This window comes from Anabrus simplex, chromosome 3, assembly GCF_040414725.1.
Source record: "Anabrus simplex isolate iqAnaSimp1 chromosome 3, ASM4041472v1, whole genome shotgun sequence".
Classification (NCBI taxonomy): Eukaryota; Metazoa; Arthropoda; class Insecta; order Orthoptera; family Tettigoniidae; genus Anabrus; species Anabrus simplex.
Window position 1 is genome coordinate 58,057,280 of NC_090267.1, and position 20,585 is coordinate 58,077,864.

At 46.6% G+C, this 20,585-nt stretch overlaps 1 non-coding gene across 1 annotated transcript; it reads right to left on the reverse strand.

Moving 5' to 3' along the window:
* Window positions 1-11,229: 11,229 nt before the first annotated feature.
* Window positions 11,230-11,303, reverse strand: TRNAT-AGU (transfer RNA threonine (anticodon AGU)). Its single transcript has one exon. It is a non-coding gene; the product is annotated as a tRNA-Thr (tRNA).
* Between the last annotated feature and the right edge of the window lie 9,282 nt (window positions 11,304-20,585).

The following is a 20,585-nucleotide window of genomic DNA, read 5'->3' on the forward strand; positions in this document are numbered from 1 at the left end:
TTATTGTTATTAATACCGAAAATTCTGAAACAAATGAAGGTTTTGGTTGGTACCACTAAAATCACCAACAAATATTTAGGGAGTTACTTCTCCCCAAGTTAACCCGACTTATTAAGCATGGCCGGCGGGCTGTCACATGACCTTCTACTCCTTCCAACTCACTCGCACAGGAGAAAGAAACATCCTAATTGCTGGCTAGCGTATGACTCGCCCTCGTCATTACGCGCACAGAGCCCCTTGTCCTCTAAAGTAGCAGCGCATCGTTCGTATACCGTGCAGCGCTGTGGCCTGCTAACTTTGCAGCAAAACGTCGTAGAATGACGCGGAAAACGGCATATTATTGATATGGGATGTCACGATATGGTATCTAAAGTACCGTGAACGGTCACAGTATGTATGTATGTATGTATGTATGTATATATGTATGTATGTATGTATGTATGTATGTATGTATGTATGTATGTATAGTAGAAGCTCGATTTAACTTGGTTGTCAGGGGAACAAGCGATGTGCGATTCTTGGTCAGATCCAGAATTTTTACCGTGATTTCAGTGCTGGTTCGAGGTTCACTCAGCCTACAATAGAACAACTGAGGAGCTATCTGACAGTGGGACAGCGGCTCCGATCTAGAAAGCCAAGAATAACAATCGCGAGGATTCGTCGTGCTGACCACGTGTCACCACTGAATTTGCAGGCCTTCGGGCTGAGCAGCGGTGGCTTGGTAGGCCAAGGTCCGTCAGGGCTGTAGCACCATGGGGTTTCTTTGATTTGGTTTGTTTGTCAATTTATTTCTTTATATATAGTACGCAAAACTTTTAGTGATACTTCGGGTCCCCAGTGCTGAATCGGTAGACCTCGGTTATCTTCGAGAGTCGTGATGACAAGCTTTGACTCACAAATCATTAATCGATTATGCATCGCCGTGAAACATCTGGCGTACACTTTACGTATTAGTACTGTTGTTGTTTACACAGCAAAGCCAAGGTGATATTCCTGAGAATTCATGCTAAGAACAAGATTCACATCGAGAAATGTTAAATAATGTGTGTATAACACAGTTGTTGGCTTAATATAATTAAGGTTTAGAAAATTCACATCGATCGATCATGCTATCGATTGTCCGGCTCCATTGTTAAATGGTTAGCGTGCAGGCCTTTGATCACAGGGGTCCCGGGTTCGATTCCCGGCAATTCGGGAATTTTAACTATCATTGGTTAATTTCTCTGGCACGGGGCTGGGTGTATGTGTCGTCTTCATCTTCATTTCATCCTCATCACGACGCGCAGGTCGCCTACGGGAATCAAATCAAAAGACCTGCACCTGGCGAGCAGAACATGTCCTCGAACACTCCCGACACTAAAAGCCATACGCCATTTCATTTCATTTTCACTATCGATTCAATTGTTTTTTCCTCGGACTCAGCGAGGGATCCCACCTCTACCGCCTCAAGGGCAGTGTTCTGGAGCTTCAGCCTCTGGGTCGGGGTACAACTGGGGAGGATGACCAGTACCTCACCCAGGTGGCCTCACCTGCTATGCTGAACAGGGGCCTTGTGGGGGATGGGAAGATTGGAAGGGATAGACAAGGAAGAGGGAAGGAAGCGGCCGTGGCCTTAAGTTAGGTACCATCCCGGCATTTCCCTGGCGGAGAAATAGGAAACCACGGAAAACCACTTCCAGGATGACTGAGGAGGGAATCGAACCCACATCTACTCACTTGACCTCCCGAGGCTGAGTGGACCCCATTCAAGCCCTCGTACCACTTTTCAAATATCGTGGCAGAGCCGGGAATCGAACCCGGACGTCCGGGGGTGGTAGCTAATCACACTAACCACTACACTACAGAGGCGGACATTAGTTTTATTTATTTATATAATTTACGTCGCACTGACACAGATAGTTCTTACGGCGACGTTGGGGCATGAAAGGGCTAGGTGTGGGAAGGAAGCGACCGTGGCCTTAATTAAGGCACAGCCCCAGCGTTTGCCTGTTGTGAAAATGGGAAACCATGCAAAACCCTCTTCAGAACTGCCGACAGTGGGTTTCGAACCCAAGCTGATAGCTGCGTGAGCCAAGCCACGCGGCCACATGCTATTAGATTGAAGGTTGTCGGCACAATCTGCTCTTACGACCAAGTCGTCGATATAGGCCAAACTGCTTATTATGTTTCCACCTAACTGAATCCCTTCCGGCCAGTTTATACCTTTCAGCACCGGGCGAGTTGGCCGTGCGGGTACGGGCGCGCAGCTGTGAGCTTGCACCCGGAAGATAGTGGGTTCGAACCCCACTGTCGGCAGCCCTGAAGACGGTTTTCCGTGGTTTACCTATTTTCACCCCAGGCAAATGCTGGGACTGTACCTTAAGGCCATGGCCATTTCCTTTCCACTCCCAGCCCTTTCATATCCTAACGTCACCATAAGATCTATCTGTGTCGGTGCGACGTAAAGCAAATTGTAAAAATAAAAGGATTTCCCAGTAGATAATCCACGTAAGCTATGAACAACAAAAGTGAAATATTGCAGCCTTCTCTAACGCCTGTGATTACCTTGAACCACAGATTCATTCTGCCATCAATTCCTTATTTTATTATAATGAAATGAAATGGCGTATGGCTTTTAGTGCCGGGAGTGTCCGAGGACATGTTCGGCTCGCCAGTTGCAGGTCTTTCGATTTGACTCCCTTAGGCGACCTGCACTTCATGATGAGGATCAAATGTTGATGAAGACGACACATACACCCAGTCCCCGTGCCAGAGAATTTAACCAATGATGGTTAAAATTCTCGACCCTGCCGGGAATCGAACCCGGGACCCTTGTGACCAAAGGCCAGCACACTAACCTTTTAGCCATGGAGCCGGACTTTGTTATAATAATTATACTGAATAGATTATTTCACACCCACAACTTACCATGCAATAGGAAATGGTAACATAAATGGTACAAGGACTGGACATAACTCAGGGCAGTAATAAGAAACAAGACCCGATATGAAATAGCTGCGTTAGATTTACTTTTAATAATAATAATAATAATAATAATAATAATAATAATAATAATAATAATAATAATAATAATAATTGCTTTACGTCGCACTAACTACTTTTACGGTTTATGGAGACGCCGGAATTTAGTCCCACAGGAGTTCTTTTACGTGCCAGTAAATCTACCGACACAAGGCTGACGTATCTGAGCACCTTCAAATATCACCGGATTGAGCCAGGACGGAACCTGCCAAGTCGGGGTCAGAAAGCCAGCGGCTCAACCGCCTGAGCCACTCATCGCGGCAATGGACTTACTGATGGATTGAAACTCGCATTCCAGCCTCCAGTCGCTGAAAGTATTTCGAAGAACACCAATTTGTCATGCTCCGTCGAGGGTCAGGCAGTGCTATTACAGCTAATACGACGAATATCTTTCTTGTAGGCAGTAGAGAAAAATCCCAAGAAATCTACACTGTCAGCAGAACAGAGCATTTCAAGAAGACCAGTTCTGAGAATGGTCTGTTGGAAGTGGAAGGGGCTACAGTTTTGTGAGGTAATGTTGAATGCCACGGAATTCCACTGCGTTACGAAGTTCCCGGGGTAATCATTACGGCCGTGAACTTGCTCTAAACTTGCAACACGACGAACTCGGAGTATATGATTGTGACGAAGGACCCTGTGGACTGTGGGTCAACAGAAGGTCGAGAAGATAACGTACCTATGACCTAGGCAGCGTCGTCAAAGAGCACTGGGACCATTCGCAAGAAAAAAAGTGCCGCATAGATGGTAAATAAAATAGTCAAGATGACCACGCCCACAATCCTCCTTAAATAGTTAATCTACCGACCCAGGCATTCTACTCTTAAACGAGCCGTGAGAACCAAGAAGCCGAACACTCGTTACAAACATCGCGGCCCTTGGCTAACTTACGACCTGTTTTAACTTGTTACGAGGCATGTTTTTAAGTAAGTACCGTTTTGATATAGAAAAAAGAATAATGCAATTTTTTGAACACTTCTTTTTTTACATGTAAGCCTGTACCTTAAACTACTTCTCAACGTAAATTCCAGCTTCTGAATTCCATCCGTAAAATAATCTGCCGACTAATATAGCTAGCCACCGGGCGAGTTGGCCGTGCGGTTAGGGGCGCGCGGCTGTGAGCTTGTATCCGGGAGAGAGTGGGTTCGAACCCCACTGTCGGCAGCCGTGAAGATGGTTTTCCATGGTTTCCCATTTTCACACCAGGTAAATGCTGGGACTGTACTTTAACGACGGCCACGACCGCTTCCTTCCCACTCCTAGGCCTTTTCTGTCCCATCGTCGCCGTAACACCTATCTGTGTCGGTGCTGACGTAAAGCAACTAGCAAAAAAAAAAAAAAAAAAAAAAAGCAAAAAAAGAAAGATGTGCTGGCCACTGCCGCGCGGTCCTTTTTAGGTCATCATCATTGTCGCCGTGGTGTTGACTTCCTAAATGCTTTTCCAGGCGCAGGAACAAGTAGTAGTCACGACTATACGGAGGGTGATCAAATTGTCCATAACCAAATGAAGCGATGAGGTTTCAGGTTCGATTAGCGGAGTGAGATCGCACATTGTCATAAAGCAAAAGAATCCCCTTGTGAGCACGAAAAACCATTTGTATTGGATTGCGTGAGAACAGCTCCCGATAATCTAAGCATCCTGACATAATTCCATAAAGAACACTCCTTGACATTTCAGGCAATTCATAACGAAATCTTAAAGCATATATGTTTTCTCGAAGCTTTGCATCAAATTTCTGCACCAAGCCTTCAGTACTGACAGACGGTCGCCCACTACGCTTCTCGTCGTGGACATTAGTACGGCCTTCTTTAAATGCTTTAACCCATTTTCTTACCATTCCTTTGCTCATAGTGACTTCTCCATACAGTTCACTAATCTGCAGATGAATTTCAAAAGCTTTCACGCCTTTTCCATTTAAAAATAGAATCACAGCGCGTACCTCACTCTCGGCGTGACCGTTAATTGTCAGAGGCATTTTCAATACAAACAAATAAACGTAAATACAGGCGAATGCTTCCGTAATGGCGTTTGTGGCTAGCCTACATATGTACATACTGAGCGCGCATGCTCTGAACAACGATCGAAGCGCTGCGGCGGCCATATTTAAAAACGGCACTTACTTTAAAAACATGCTCGTACCTCCCCACTTCCCTATTCCAAATTAAAACTCTAAGCCACTAAAAATCAAAATTAAACCTCGCTGAAAAGGCCCGTTTGTTAAGAAGGGGCCTCCTTCTCAAAGACCCATCTTCTTTTTCTCCTCAAACTTCCAAGCAATTAGACTTTTAACAGTTCAGAGAAGAAGGAATTTCTTTCCTGACATGGGGGTAAATTTTCCCTCCATGGCAGATCGTTTTTCCCCCGCCAGTATGCGTGAATGGAGATTTTCTGACTCATCGTGAAAACTGATGAGTAGAAAGGTATAGTTTTCACCCTGCAACTCTCATGTACTCGCTCTCAAAAAAAAAAAAAAAAAAAAAAAAAAGAGACCAGGGCAGCATTTATAAGCCTCCGCCGAATGCCCCGTAGCAGAGAACTACCGTTGCAGATTCGGGTTAGCATCGAACAGTGCTGTGTGTTCTACATCGTGGTGTACGGAGTCGAGTGCTGGACCATGACAAAAGGCACCATGAAAATATTAGAAGCATTTGAAATGTGGGTTTACAGTCGCACGAGTCGTATCAGTGGAGTAGACAGAATACGAAACGGGGAGAAGTGGCAAAATAAACAAATAAATAAATAAATAAATAAATAAATAAATAAATAAATAAATAAATAAATAAATAAATGTGTAGGGATGTTAATATCAGAAAGTTCTCCTACCTCGGTCATATCATGATATATCCGAAAACGTACAGCCTCTTGTAAATAATTATACAAGGGAAGATCGATGGGCAGGGGACGGGCGTCCCGGGAGACACTGTAGGCCTACGTCTTGGCTGGGGAACCTGAAACAGTGGTTCGAACAAACAACCATCTATTCCGCACAGCCAACAACAGAAATGTGATCACCAACGTCCGATGACGGATACGGCGCTGTAAGAAAAAGAAGATATTGAATGTGTTTGAGGAAGATAATAATGTCGTATGGCTTTTAGTGCCGGGATATCCCAGGAAGGGTTCGGCTCGCCATGTGCAGGTCTTTCTATTTGACGCCTGTAGGCGACCTGCGCGTCGTGATGAGGATGAAATGATGATGAAGACAACACATACACCCAGCCCCCGTGCCATTGGAATTAACCAATTAAGGTTAAAATCCCCGACCCGGCCGGGAATCAAACCCGGGACCCTCTGAACCGAACGCCAGTACGCTGACCGTTCAGCAACGAGTCGGACTTTGAGGAAGATGATAGGTGATTAGTGGCTCAGATTATAGAACGCTGGTTGTCTGTGGGTGGCTGGTTCGATCCCAGCTCACAAGGAAAGTTCATGAAGTTCATTAAATCACTGCTTAGGACCAAGATGAAAATTTCGGATATGAAAGAAAAAGTCAAAACGAACATGTTTGAGAAATACTAGATTTCGCAAACTCTCCAAATGTAAACAGCAATATATGAATATCCTCACACTGAGAGCTGAATGATAGACCTTGAAATTTCTGAATAGTTAACGAGATCAAATTTGCTTCGGAAGAAAATTTTAGTCCGCCTCTGTGGTGTAGTGGTTAGTGTGATTAGCTGCCACCCCCAGAGGTCCGGGTTCGACTCCCGGCTCTGCCACGAAATTTGAAAAGTGGTACGAGGGCTGGAACGGGGTCCACTCAGCCTCGGGAGGTCAACTGAGTAGAGGTGGATTCGATTCCCACCTCAGCCATCCTAGAAGTGGTTTTCTGTGGTTTCCCACTTCTCCTCCAGGCAAATGCCGGGATGGTACCTAACTTAAGGCCACGGCCGCTTCCTTCCCTCTTCCTTGCCTGTTCCATCCAATCTTCCCATCCCTCCACAAGGCCCCTGTTCAGCATAGCAGGTGAGGCCGCCTGGGCGAGGTACTCGTCATACTCCCCAGTTGTATCCCCCGACCCAAAGTCTGAATCTCCAGGTCACTGCCCTTGAGGCGGTAGAGGTGGGATCCCTCGCTGAGTCCGAGGGAAAAACAGACCCTGGAGGGTAAACAGATTAAGAAGAAGAAGAAGAAAATTTTAATTTTTATACCACATAGTGGAGTTATAGGTCCTAAGTATATTTAAACTAATCCTCTTTGGGTTTGCGAAACAAGAATAAACATAAAGGTGTACAAAGAAAAAATTGTCACACCTCTGAAGACATAAAATAAAAGGAAATCCCGTCTCTCTCTCTCTCTCCTCACCTCTCATCCTTCTCACCCATCCCTTCTCTCTCCTCGTCGTGAGAAGCATGCAGCACTATGAAATTATACTCATATCGCACAATCCCACGAAGCGCAGTGGGTCAGCTGTAGGCTACAAAATGTGTGCCTGCCGTAGCAGTTAAGGCTCGAATATCGGCGTAAATGATTTTTCTTATTCCCAAATGAATACACCGTGATGACGTCAGGCAGTTAACATATCAAGTTTGGACGAACTAATTTCGATGCTAAATGCTTCACTCCATTCTGACAAGGTGCATTATTCACACGCGTCAACAGACCAGGTGCTGGTTCTCGACCAACATGACAATTTTAGCATTCGTGAGGCAGCAATTCGCCTAGGGATGTTCGGAGATGTACACAGCAGTGGGGAGTGTAAGGGGACATTGAATGTCTACCGAGCACTAGGGAAGAAGGAAACAGGTTAGTTGAAATTTTTTAGGAGAACCCGTTCTTAAACTCGGCGGAGCTTATGGAGGCGACCAATTTACTTGGAGATACATAAACAGTCCATGAATGATTGCGAGAAGCCGGACTCCACTGCAACAAAGCTGCTGCCAAAGTCTCTCTACGATGAACAGGTGGTCGATCGGTGCGCCTTTCCCGAGATGGAGTTAAATCGCAATTGAGATCATGTGATCTCTGACGAGACTTATTTCATTTCGGCGGAGGTCGATCCAGTTCATGTTTACAGGTCACCCGAGTATTCAGGCAGTGACCGCATATCTGTGTCATGCTGGGGATGGATATTCTGATGGGGCTGAAGTGCTTCATCGCACAGATGGTCGTCTCACTTCGCATCAATATTTGGCCATTATGCTGAATACCATCGTTCCGAGTGTGAGAGAGCGGTCTAGATGAGGTAATACAGTTCGTGCAAGACAACCCCTCTCTCTCCATGAGCGGTCGTGTTCAGGGCTGGTTTTCTGAGCAGGACTCCATTGTACAGCTCAGTTAGGTCCCTCGGGCTAAAAACTTGAACCCCTCTAGACTGTGTGGGCAAGATGGAAACGCCATATAAAGAAACACTGGCACCATCCTACCCCGCGTTCGCATGATGCTTTGTGGAGCGTTATGTTGGACGTATGGGACGAGATCGCCCTCGACGAGGAGTAACTTACCGTGTTGAGCCAAAGCCACGTCGGCTCCGACAAGTTGTTCAAGCTGATGAATGCTGGACGAGATGTTAAGTCATGTCTAAAGCAGTCCTTTTCAGGACTAACATAAATAAAAGCACGATGTCAGATTTCGCAAAGAATAGAAAAATACGTATTTGGTTACGCATCACTCTAAAGTTTAAAGAAAGTAATAGGTAAAGCTGTCCGCCTCTGTGGTGTAGTGGTTAGTGTGATTAGCTGCCATCCCCGGAGGCCCGGGTTCGATTCCCGGCTCTGCCACGAAATTTGAAAAGTGGTACGAGGGCTGGAACGGGGTCCACTCAGCCTCGGGAGATCAACTGAGTAGCCATCCTGGAAGTGATTTACCGTGGTTTCCCACTTCTCCTGCAGGCAAATACCGGGATGGTACCTAACTTAAGGCCACGGCCGCTTCCTTCCCTCTTCCTTGCCTATCCCTTCCAATCTTCCCATCCCCCGCAAGGCCCCCGTTCAGCATAGCAGGTGAGACCGCCTGGGCGAGGTACTGGTCATCCTCCCCAGTTGTATCCCACGACCCAATGTCTGAAGCTCCAGGACGCTGCACTTGAGGCGGTAGAGGTGGGATCCTTCGCTGAGTCCGAGGGAAAAACCGACCCTGGAGGGTAATCAGATTAAGACAGGCGGGTTCGCATCCTCGGAGCTAACTGACACTGCCATGAACCACTAAATACCGCAAGCCTATTCCTCGCAATACAATACATGACACGTAGCACTTTCGATAGGCCATTGATAATAAACTACGCGCTCATTGCAAGCATTCGGAGCGGAAGTAGGAAGTTACAGTGTAGAGGAACGGAGTACAGTAAAAAATAAATAAATGCCAGTACCAGTACTCGAACCCCGCATTTCCTTGTTGACAACGAAGGACGTTTCTCCTACATCAACATTAACACGCTGTAGCGTGCTTCACTTGCCAGGCTTGTCCCTCACTTCACATAACATTTATGGCAGTTTCTTGCCATTTCATTGTATTTATTTATGTTATTCTGATATGCGGCTAGTTGCATTGACTGTCGCATTTCGTCAGGAATGTGTCGTTTAGTTCGCCTCTGTGGTGTAGTGGTTAGTGTGATTAGCTGCCTACCCTGGAGGCCCGGGTTCGATTCCCGGCTCTGCCACGAAATTTGAAAAGTGGTACGAGGGCTGGAACGGGTTCCACTCAGCCCCGGGAGGTCAACTGAGTAGAGGTGGGTTCGATTTCCACCTCAGCCATCCTCAAAGTGGTTTTCCGTGGTTTCCCACTTCCCCTCCAGGCAAATGCCGGGAAGGTACCGAACTTAAGGCCACGGCCGCTTCCTTCCCTCTTCCGTGTCTATCCCTTCCAATTTTCTTACCCCCTCCCCCCGCACAACGCCCTCTTCAGCATAGCAGCTGAGGCAGCTTGGCTGATGTACTGGTCCTCCTACCCAGTTGTATACCCAGGCAAAAATCTCACGCTCCAGGACACTGCCCGTGAGGCGGTAGAGGTGGGATCGCTTGCTGAGTCCGAGGGAAAAACCAACCCTGGAGGGTAAACTGATTAAGAAAGAGACTACCGGGCGAATTGGCCGTGCGCGTTGAGGCGCGCGGCTGTGAGCTTGCATCCGGGAGATAGTAGGTTCGAATCACACTATCGGCAGCTCTGAAGATGGTTTTCCGTGGTTTCCCATTTTCACACCAGGCAAATGCTGGGGCTGTACCTTAATTAAGGCCACGGCCGCTTTCTTCCAACTCCTAGGCCTTTCCTATCCCATCGTCGCCATAAGACCTATCTGTGTCGGAGCGACTTTAAGCCGTTAGCAAAAATAAAATAAAATAAAGACTAAGTGACAAAGTTGCTACTGAATTTCATAGGTTGTAGGAGATGCTGGTCCGCCTCTGTGGTGTAGTGGTTAGCGTGATTAGCTGCCACCCCCGGAGGCCCGAGTTCGATTCCCGGCTCTGCCACGAAATTTGAAAAGTGGTACGAGGGCTGGAACGGGGTCCACTCAGCCTCGGGAGGTCAACTGAGTAGAGGTGGGTTCGATTCCCACCTCAGCCATCCTGGAAGTGGTTTTCCGTGGTTTCCCACTTCTCCTCCAGGCGAATGCCGGGATGGTATCTAACTTAAGGCCACGGCCGCTTCCTTCCCTCTTCCTTGCCTATCCCTTCCAATCTTCCCATCCCTCCACAAGGCCCCTGTTCAGCATAGCAGGTGAGGCCGCCTGGGCGAGGTACTGGTCATACTCCCCAGTTGTATCCCCGACCAAGAGTCTGAAGCTCCAGGACACTGCCCTTGAGGCGGTAGAGGTGGGGTCCCTCGCTACGTCCGAGGGAAAAACTGAACCTGGAGGGTAAACAGATGATGATGATGATGTAGGAATTGCTAAATATTTACTTATACACTGTGAGCTGAATGTATACACCTATCTTGGGTGTTGTTTTTTCGTGTTTAATAACATTATATTTTACATTTTAAAAATATAATCTGTTTACCTGGAGAAGAAATGGGAAACCATAGACACACTTTGAGAAAGGCTGAGGTGGGAATCGAGCTGAGTGGATACCGTTTCAGTCCTCGTACCACTTTTAAAAATTCGGTGGCAGAGCCTCGAATCGAACCCGGGTCTCCGTGGGTGGCAAGTATTCACACTAACGATTACACCACAGAAGCGGACCAAAACGCTGGACAGTAGGAAAATGCTGTTTGCGTTTTTCATTGCTTTCAATGTGATCGCACTTTTCTAAAAAGCCAACGTGGATAAAATCGATAGGCACCGGAGTGATTCGAACCCTCGACCTCCCATTTACTAGACAGGCGCTTTAACCAACTGAGCCACGGCGCCGATACGACGGGATGCGACGTCATATTACGTTACGTAAACTTCACCGGCTGCTGGCAAACTGCTCCAGGGTCGGTTTTTCCCCAAGACTCACAGAGGGATCCCACCTCTACCGCCTCACGGGCAGTGTCCTGGAGTGTGAGACTCTGGGTTGGGGATACATCTGGAGAGGACGACCAGTACGTCACCCAGGCGGCCTCACATGCTATGCTGAACAGGGTCTAAAGTGGGGGATGGGAAGATTGGAAGGGATAGAGAAGGAAGAGTGAAGGAAGCGGCCGTGGCCTTGAGTTAGGTACCAGCCCACAATTTGCCTGGAGGAGAAGTGTGAAACCACGAAAAACCACTTCCAGGAGGGAATCGAACCCCCCTCTACTCAGTTGACCTCCCGAGTCTGAGTGGACCCCGTTTCAGCCCTCGTAGCACTTTTCAAATTTCGTGACAGAGCCGGGAATAGAACCCGAGCCTCTGGCGGTGGCAGCTAATCACACTAACCACTACACCACAGAGGCGGACATGTTTTATTATTATTGTACCGGGTGGTACACCTCCACGCCGCTTATTTAAAATTTGCGCCAATTGAAACTCCTCTGCTGGAGGAAGTCTGAACTTTATTTAAGGTGTTAATTTTCAAGTTTCTCAAAAGATGTCACCACGTGGAAATTTTGTTGTTTCTGAACTGTATTGTTTTCGACGTATTTTTGTTTTGCTTGTAGTAAGAAGTGTGAACATTCTCTTCTAGAGGACACTACTGAAGAACTACAACGGTGCACCCTAGTGCGAAGTGAAAGAACTGTTTTTTTTTTGGAGAAAATTTAATTTCAAAAGTTTGTTCTTTGCTAAATTTCTTTCAGTCATTGTTTAAGTTGGCAATATTAACCCTTTCTTTCCCCTTGTTTTGAATTCAGCCAATCCCGAATTTCTTGAATTAATTTTCCACCAATAGTATGTTTCTTCTTCGTATTGTGTAGGGGTTTTCTTTATCCACCAATAAAATGATTGTGGGCGGGTGTTTTCCTTCCTGAAACGCCTCGAACTTTCTGCGAGAGTATATAAACTGCTGATTTTAGGGTCTCTGTGCCACTTCTGTACCATCTTTCAGTGTGTAAAGTACATAGAAGGGGGCGGGAAGCGCCCCTCTCTTCGGGCAGCAGTTCAACATCCAGGTAATGGCCAGTTAATAACTTCTTTTCTTGCTAGGTCAGCAGTTTAACTCTCGGGGCGGGTCCGAAGCATTTCCACCATGTAACTTCCCTAAAATGTAAAGACTCCTTGTATCTATTCTCTTTTAAGCTACATATTGGGATAGAGAGTGCTTAACCCTCTCGAGCTCCCACTCATATTGCTTTGAGGTGAACTTATTTCTCACAACCGATTCTTCCTTAATGTAAGGTAAATTGTTTCCTTCCTAAGTCACCTCTTTAGTATGGGATTAGCCCTTGCATTAGCGGCCTAGAGCCAGGTTAGGTTTTTAACAAAAGGTATTAGGAGGGCGGATCGCCTCCTCTCAAATTGTTATTTTAGAGGTCATGTAATTAATCCTTTTCTCACTTAATAGACCTCAGTAGGTTGGGTATTTTACCCCTGTGTCTATGTCCTGAGAGGACAACTTGAAGGTGGAGTTTGGTATGGCCTTTGAGAGGCTTAAAGTTTGAGAGCGTGTGGCTCTTTCTTGAAAATTGAGTGTTGTATGCCTCGGGGAGGCTTTTCTGTGTAATTTGGAGCAAGTGCTCCGGAGCATGAATGGGGTATTCTGCCCCTCTGTTAAAACTTATTTTGGAGTAAGGTTGGGCTGATTGCCCAAGAATTGTGAAGTCGGGGCGCGAAGCCCTAATCCGGTAAATATTGTAACTATACTTTTGTTGCCTTGCTACTCTGTACCTGCCATGCCTGTTATTTCTTAATTTTGAAAAGAAAATATAGCCATGTTAAGTTTTACATTAACTTTAATTTCGTAGCTTGAGACCCGTTCACACCCGCACCTTCTTTCACCTCTAACTACCACGGAATACTCCGTAACAATTATTATTATTATTATTATTATTATTATTATTATTATTATTATTATTATTATTATTATTATTATTATCATCATCATCATCATCATCTGTTTAGCCTTTTTCTCTCGGACTTAGCGAGGGATCCCACCTCTAGCGCCTCAAGGACAGTGTCCTGGAGCTTCAGACTCTTGGTCGGGGGATACAATTGGGGAATATGACCAGTACGTCGCCCAGGCGGCCTCACCTGTTATGCTGAACAGGTGCCTTGTGGAGGGATGGGAAGATTGGAAGGGATAGGCAAGGAAGGAAGGAAGCGGCCGTGGCCTTAGGTTAGGTACCATCCCGGCATTCGCCTGGAGGAGAAGTGGGAAACCACGGAAAACCACTTCGTGGATGGCTGAGGTGGGAATCGAACCCACCTCTACTCAGTTGATCTCCCGAGGCTGAGTGGACCCCGTTCCAGCCCTCGTACCACTTTTCAAATTTCGTGGTAGAGCCGGGAATCGAACCCGGGCCTCCGGGGGTGGCAGCTAATCACGCTAACCACTACACCACAGAGGCGGACATTATTATTATTATTAGTTAATTTGTTTACCCATCAGATTTCGTTTTTCCCTCGGGCTCAGCAAGGGATCCCACCTCTACCGCCTCAAGGGCATTGTCCTGAAGCTTGACACATTTGGTCGGATGTACAACTAGGCATGAGGACACTTATTTTTCGCAGGCCGCTTCACCTGCTATGCTGAACAGGGTCCTTGCGGGGGGGATGGGAACATTGGAAGGGATAGACAAGGAAGAGGGAAGGAAGCGGCCGTGGCCTTAAGTTAGGTACCATCCCGGCATTTGCCTGGAGGAGAAGTGGGAAACCACGGAAAACCACGTCCAGGATGGCTGAGGTGGGAATCGAACCCACCACTACTCAGTTAACCTCCCGAGGCTGAGTGGACCCCGCTCCAGCCCTCGTACCACTTTTCAAATTTCGTGGCAGAGCCGGGAATCGAACCCGGGCCTCCGGGTGTGGCAGCTAATCACACTATTTTATATTTTATTTTCTATTTCTATTTTCTATTTTTCTATTTTCTATTTTCTATTTGCTTTACGTCGCACCGACACAGATATGTCCTACGGCGACGATGGGGTAGGAAAGGCCTAGGAACTGGAAGGAAGCGGCCGTGGCCTTAATTAAGGTACAGCCCTGGCATTTGCCTGGTGTGAAAATGGGAAACCACGGAAAACTATCTTCAGGGCTTCCGACAGTGGGGCTCGAACCCACTATCTCCCGATTACTGGATACTGGCCGCACTTAAGCGACTGCAGCTATCGAGCTCGGTGCTGGGCGAGTTACTGGTCATCCTCCCCAGTTGTATCCCCTGACCCAATGTCTCGCGCTACAGGACACTGCCTTTGAGGTGGTAGAGGTGGGGTCCGTCGTTGAGACTCAAAGAAAAACGAACCCTGGAGGGTAAGCAGATTACGAAAGAAATAAATAAATTTGTAAACCGCTTGTGGAAACTATTGTCTGGGATTTCGTTGAAGAACTTGAGCGTTCTCAGATCAGGTCGCGCTATTTCTTGAACATTTTGCGCGTTTTTCACTATGTTCCGTCCGCCTCTGTGGTGTTGTGATTCGTGTGATTAGTTGCCAATCCCGAAGGCCCGGTTTGGAAATTTTGGGAAGTGGTGAGAGGACTGGTGTTCAGTCCACTCGGCCTTGGTAGGCCAAGCTGAGTAGAGAGGGTTCCATTCCCACCTCAGCAATCCTCGAAGTGGTTTTCCGTGGTTTCCCACTTCTTCTGCAGACAAATACCGGGATGGTACCTAACTTAAGGGCACGGCCGCCTTCTTCCCTCTGCTTTGCCTATGGTGGTACAGTTTGTCTAAAGCTAAATAGAGAGGAGATAGAGAGTGTAGGGTATTTCATCTTCTTAGGAGCCAAAATCTGTCAAAGTGGAGATTCTTCTTCTTCTTCTTATGACGCCGTCTCCCTCCGAAGGTTGGCGATCCAATTGATTATGATTGCACGCGAAACGGCAGCACGGGAGATTTTTATCGACGTATGACCATACCACCGCCGCAAGTCTTTCAGCCAGGACTTTCTCCACCTTCCCACGGATCTTTTCCCATCAATCTTCCCTTGAATGATCAGTCGGAGAAGTTCATATCGTTCAACTCTCATGATGTGTCCGAGGTAGCTGAGCTTACGCTCCCTGATGGTTATGAGAAGCTCTTTCTTCTTGTTCAAGATGTTGAGGACTTCTTCATTTGTCTTCTTTTCTACCCAAGATATTCGGAGTATTTTTCTGTATAAGTACATTTCAAAAGATTCAATTGGCTTCTCCAATAAAGGGTTGAGCGTCCACCCTTTGAAACCATACAGAAGGACAGGAAAGACATAACAACGTAGCATTCGAACTCTGAGCTGGAGTTTGAGTTTTCGGCTGGTGAATAAGGTCCTCATGGTATTGAACATATTTTTTGCTTGACCTATCCTGGATAAGATTTCACATTTTGAATCACAATGTTGGGTTACAAGAGTTCCAATATATTCGATGGAAGATACTTGTTGGATGATGTTGTTGTTGATGTAAAGGCAGGCCTGTTTTGGTGTTTTCGAGAATACAATGAGCTTGAAGATTGCGGTCCTGATATCAAAAGCGGATTTTGCTTGGACGAATCGCTATGATGACTATGTCCCCGATCTGGAAGAGCAGATATATCAGTTTGGCTACCAAGTACAGATTAGTCAATGCGATAATATTCCCACTGTTCATTATAGATGTGAGAGCTGGACACTGGAAAAAGCAGACAAATGGAAGAACGACGCTTTTGAGCTCTGGTTTGGGCGAAGACTCTTACGAATACCACGGACTGCAAAAATCATCAATAAGGCAGTTTTAGAGCGCATCAAACCCCGTATGTCATTGGCTGGTAAGATTATGCAGCTGAGACTAGCATACTTTGGCCACTTTATGTGATCAGTTGCATTGGAGAAAACAATCATGCTAGGAATGATCAGCGGTACAAGAAGACCAGATCGCCAGAGGACTCGTTGTTTAGACACCATTAAAACAGACACCACCCTCACTCTGAAACAACTAAAGGAGGCAGTGTGGAACAAGACAACTTGGAGAGCGGTAATTCATAGAGTCGCCGATGGTCGGTTTCGACTGAACGGATGACATCATCACCGATCTCCCCATCCCAACAATTCCGCTGTTCACCGGGCGCGTTGGCCGTGCAGTTAGGGGCGCGCAGCTGTGAGCTTGCATCCGGGAGATAGTGGGTTGGAACCCCACTGTCGGCAGCCCCGAAGATGGTTTTCCGTGGTTTCCCATTTTCACACCAGGAAAATGCTGGGGCTGTACCGTAATGAAGGTGAATCTGTGCGACGTAAAGCAAATAACAAAACCCCTGTTCATCTTCTCTTCTTCTCAATCTGTTTACCCTCCAGGGTTGGTTTTTCCCTCGGACTCAGCGAGGGATCCCACCTCTACCGCCTCAAGGGCAGTGTCCTGGAGCGTGAGACATTGGGTCGGGGGATACAACTGAGGATAATGACCAGTACCTCGCCCAGGCGGTCTCACCTGCTATGCTGAACAGGGGCCTTGCGGGGGGGATGGGAAGATTGGAAGGGATAGACAAGGAAGAGGGAAGGAAGCGGCCGTTGCATTAAGTTAGGTACCATCCCGGCATTTGCCTGGAGGGGAAGTGGGAAACCACGGAAAACCACTTCCAGGATGGCTGAGATGGGAATCGAACACACCTCTATTCAGTTGACCTCCCGACTCTAAGTGGACCCCGTTCCAGCCCACGTACCACTTTTCAAATTTCATGGTAGAGCCGGGAATCGAACCCGGGCCTCCGGGGGAGGCAGCTAATCACACTAACCACTACAGCACAGAGGAGGGCAATTTCGTTTTTAATAGAGAAAGTAGTAAACACTCATACCAATGACATGGAAAAGGTCGGAAGTCAACTGATAGGGTAGATTTGTTTCTAGGATTGACATTGTACCGGGAGGTACACCTCAACAACGCACATTCAAAATAAGCGCCTTAATGAACTCCTCTACCGACCAAAATGTGAAATTGATAGCCTACTACATAAAGTTGATACTTTAATCAGAAGATGTCACTACTGAAATATTAAGTAACTGTGTTATTGTGAAGTTTGCTAAACTGATTGGATTTCTCTTGGTTTTGTTTTTGCCGTACATCAAGAAGTTTGGACATTTTTCCACAGATTTCATTACCGAAAAACTATGGTCATGCACTCTGGTGCAAGGTAAAGGAAGTTGTTATTGAAATAAATTTTGTGTCTATAGGTTTTCTCAACTTTCATTTTTTAAAATGTAATTCTAGGTTTGCAACACTTCTGTCTCATTCCGCCAGTTTTAAATCTGGCCAATGAAAATTTTCTGTAATTAATTTTCAGCGTATCACAGGCTTCTTGTTCGGTTTCGAGTATAACTTTTGGGTTCAGCCAATACAAATGAGAGGGTGTGTCCGGATTAGCCCAGAATCCTCTCGAACCTTCCCTGAGGGTATATAAGTTGCGGCTTTTCAAGTTTCCTGGTCTCTTGATCGTCGTCTTTCTGAGTATGTGTGTTAAGGCAGGAGGCGGGACGCCCCATTCTCCGGCAGGCAATACATCAGCCAGGTAATGGCCACCTAAATTCTCTTTTCTGTAGCTACCTCCACAGACTTATCCGAGGGGAAGGTCCGAATGATTAACTATGTAACGAAACTTTTCTAAAATGTAAATTTTCTTTCGGCTAATGTAAAACTTCATAAGGTCTTTAACTGTAAATCGGGGATAGAGAATGAGTTACCCTCTCGAGCTCCCCTTCATCTTGGTTTGAAGTGACTACGATTTCGTAACTGTTTTCTGACTGTATATGCAATTTATTTCCATGCGAGTCACCTCAGTAGTTTGGGAATAGCCCCTGTTTCGTCGGGCCCAGAGACCTGTTAGGGTTTTAATATTTCATTATCTATGAGCGCAAGTGTACGCCTCCATTCAGTTTGTGTTCGGGCCATTTATTTATCCTGTTCTTTTTCCGCAAAGGCCCAGTAGGTTGGATACTAGATACCCCTGTGTAAAACTATTTCCATTTGTAAATCGTGCCTTGTGAGGCCAAAGAGTGTAAGACTTGGATGTAATGTTGCCTTAAGTAGGCTGCAAGGAATTGGGAGCATGTAAGCTCTTTCATAAGTTTTGGTAATAGTGAGGGGTGCCTCTGGACGGCTAGAGATTGTAATGGAGCAAGTGCTCTTGAATTGGGGGATTTCTGCCCTTGACTGAATTATTCCTCATTTTGAATTGCAAATTTTGTAAACTTGAGCTTGTAGCTCAGAACTTGTAAATCGAGGGCTTGAAGCCCAAAATTGTTAAATTCCCTATTCTGGGGTATTCCACCCTTGTTTGGCGTTGTACCTGAGATATCATTATTATTTTCACCACCGGGCGAGTTGGCCGTGCGCGTAGAGGCGCGCGGCTGTGAGCTTGCATCCGGGAGATCGTGGGTTCGAGCCCCACGATCGGCAGCCCTGAAGATGGTTTTCCGTGGTTTCCCATTTTCACACCAGGCAAATGCTGGGGCTGTACCTTAATTAAGGCCACGGCCGCTTCCTTCCAACTTCTAGGCCTTTCCTGTCCCATCGTCGCCATAAGACCTATCTGTGTCGGTGCGACGTAAAGCAACAAGCAACAAGCAACAAGCAAAAAAAAAAAAAAAAAAAAAATTATTTTCACCAAATGAAAAATTGTAAAGTTTGTTGTTTTTGAAGAAATACAACCTTCAGTTCAAATTTTAAATTAATTTTCGTATTGTAGATATACCCATTCACCTCAGCACCTTATTTCACCTCTTTCTGTTCCACGGATATCTCCGTAACAGACATAAAATGAAACCTGTGTTATTAAGTCCACGGGGTTTAGCTTGGAGAAGGTAGTAAGTCAGCCAGTGCCTCTGGTATGCCATTTGTTGACAGTCAACTGCGTGTAATAAGGCTCTGTCAAACAGGAAGTGGACTGTCAGCGCGGACGAAATGGTCGCAGGCTGTCGCGGACTGCGGTAGTGAAATAGAATGCGAGAGCAGTCGCAATCAAGTGCGTACCGACTCATTCTTTTCTTTCTTGAAACTGGTGTTATTATTTTATTATTTTAATCAAATGTCCAGCACTCCCTGTGCGTGGGGGACGCAGACGAATAATACATCCACGGTATCCCCTGCCCGTCGTAAGAGGTGACTAAAAAGGGCTACCAAGGGATGATGACATTAGAACCACAAGACTACGTGAGATCTTTGTAATCGGAGTGCCATGTGTCGTACAGGTGTTCATGACCACGCACTAGATCGATTAATTTCTCCGTATCTTCTGGAGACAATGTTCAGTCTTGGCCGCGCGAACTCGGTGAAAATTTTTAACTGTCCGCCAGTCCGCTACGAACTAGTCTGGTGCGCCACACTGTAAGGTCCGCGCAGAGAAAAGCGGCCAGACCGCAACGCACAGTTCGCTTCCCGTTTTTTTTTTTTTTTTTTGCTATTTGCTTTACGTCGCACCGATTCTGGTAGGTCTTATGGCGACGATGGGACAGGAAAGGCCTAGGAACGGGAAGGAAGCGTCCGTGGCCTTAATTAAGGTACAGCCCCAGCATTTGCCTGGTGTGAAAATGGGAAACCACGGCAAACCATCTTCAGGGCTGCCGACAGTGGGGTTCGAACCCACTATCTCCCGGATGCGAGCTAACAGGTACGCGCCCCTAACCGCACAGCCGACTCGCCCGGTCGCTTCCTGTTTGATCTGGCAACTGAAATATAACTATGACGATGTATATTTCAGTTGCCAGAATACCTCCGAAACCATTCAAAATGGCAAGTCGCTATTGCCAGGATCTTGACATGATGTTCATACGAACCTAACCCCATGGCACTACAGGCCTGAGGACCTTGGTCTACCAAGCGACCGCTGCTCAGCCCGAAGGCCTGCAGATTACGAGGTGTCGTGTGGTCAGCACGACGAAATCTCTCGGCCGTTATTCTTGGCTTTCTAGACCGGAGCCGCTATCTCACCGTTAGATAACTCCTCAATTATAATTATAATCACGTAGTCTGAGTGGATCTGGAACCAGCCCTCAGTACCGGATAAAAGCCCGTGACCTGGCCGCGAATCGAACTTGGGGCCTCCGGGTAAGAGGCACGCACCCTACCCCTAGACCGCGGGACCGGCCGACGTTCATACTAGTTCTTTGTTTTTATAAATATGTATTAGGTCTGTCCAAC